The sequence below is a fragment of the Lolium perenne genome, chromosome 1 (genome assembly GCF_019359855.2).
Source record: "Lolium perenne isolate Kyuss_39 chromosome 1, Kyuss_2.0, whole genome shotgun sequence".
Lineage (NCBI taxonomy): Eukaryota > Viridiplantae > Streptophyta > Magnoliopsida > Poales > Poaceae > Lolium > Lolium perenne.
In genome coordinates, this window is record NC_067244.2 from 67,208,103 (window position 1) to 67,209,797 (window position 1,695).

Here is a 1,695-nt window from a genome sequence, read left to right on the forward strand (position 1 = left end):
GAGCAGCCATCCATCTATCGCTGACGTGTGGGCCGTTTTATTTCATGATTTTATACGCGGTGCTGCCAATGACAAATGGGGCCGCTCTATAGGGCTGCCGCAGCCAATGACCAGTGGGGTCGTATATTTTTCAGGAAAAGACATATATTGCCGCTCTGTGGGGCTGCCGCAGCCAATGACCAGTGGTGTCATCTATTTATTTAGAGAAACTCATATATTGCCGCTCTGTGGGGCCTCCGCAGCCAATGACCAGTGGGGTCGTCTAGCTTTCAGGAAAATCCATATATTGCCGATCTGTGGGGCTGCCGCAGCCAATGACCAGTGGGGTCGTCTATTTATTTAGAGAAAATCATATATTGCCGCTCTGTGGGGCCTCCGCAGCCAATGACCAGTGGGGTCGTCTATTTTTCAGGAAAAGACACATATTGCCGCTCTGTGGGGCTGCCGCAGCCAATGACCAGTGGGATCGTCTATTTATTTAGAGAGAAAAAAATCATATATTGCCGCTCTGTGGGGCCTGCGCAGCCAATGACCAATGGGTCGTCCGTTTTTCAGGAAAACTCACATATTGCCGCTCTGATATATGTCTTTAGAGAATATCATAGAGAGAAGCAACAAGTTCGCTAATTAATTATTCTTAAGCTAGACCGGAGAACCGCTGGCAGCTCGTTCCCCACCGTCGAACGGAGCAGCCATCGCCGGCGCCTCGTCGCGCCGCCGGCTCTGTCCCCCGGTGGCGTCGGACGAACTGCGGCGCTGCACGTCAACCACGGCTCCAGCACTTGTTTCGTCCGCACGCATTGTACCCACCGCAGGAAAGTCCGCCGCAAGCAGATCCGCCGCCACGACGACCGGGATTTGTTCCGCGCACCAATTGGTATAGCTTGGTACGACCTCCGCTTCTGCCTCCCCCGCCCCCTAATCGATTCAGTTCCCGTAATTTATTGGAGTTTGCAGGTACGAAATAGTCGTCAATGTCTGGTCGTAGCGGGTACACCGGCGAGGGTGGGGATTCGATCATGTCGTGGCCACGTTCTACTTCTCCTACCTCGTCGGAAGTGCAGGTATCTAGCTTCAGCTCTCTGTACTACCGTTGAATTTGAAGTTCCGCCATGGCCTGTTGGGGTGATTTCAGTTGTTCTTTTTTCCATTATTGTTATAGTTAGCTAGGCAAGCCGATGATCCATGGTACATTGCATACCAAGATGAATCAACCCAGTGGTGTAGCCAGAGGATGGATTTGGAGGAGAAGGTGGCCAATTTAGGTGATGAATTGGCCCGTAAAAACCTAATGATATTCGAGCTGAAGCGTATTGTGGAGGAAGAAAAGAAGAATTCAGAGCTTATTCGCAAGCAGAAGTTGAGAGTTGAGACAGATCTTGCCGTATTTGATCAAGTGGTAGAAAATCTGGAACATGAACTTAAAGTGATGGGAGAGGAGAAAAGTAGATTCATCTGTGCAATTTTATTAGGTGTCATCCCTGTCCTAGCAGTTATGTGGTTCTGGTAGACGATTTAGTATAGAATTGTTATTCAGTAGATGGCTCTAACCACTGTATTTTGTTGTGGCTCTAAGCACTATATTTTGGTGTACAATTTCCTACTTGTGCTAAGTAATGCGCACGATAATTTTAGCATGCATGAACATTTTATAAAAGTGAAGGGATCCCAAAAGTGAAAGCATGTACCAGCCTC

General features: G+C 48.6%; 1 long non-coding RNA gene across 1 annotated transcript; it reads left to right on the forward strand.

The window, feature by feature from the left end:
• The first annotated feature begins 709 nt into the window (after positions 1 to 709).
• LOC139838942 (uncharacterized) lies at positions 710 to 1,379 on the forward strand. The gene is made up of 3 exons (XR_011756754.1): positions 710 to 887; positions 958 to 1,064; positions 1,163 to 1,379. It is a non-coding gene; the product is annotated as an uncharacterized lncRNA (long non-coding RNA).
• Positions 1,380 to 1,695: the final 316 nt, after the last annotated feature.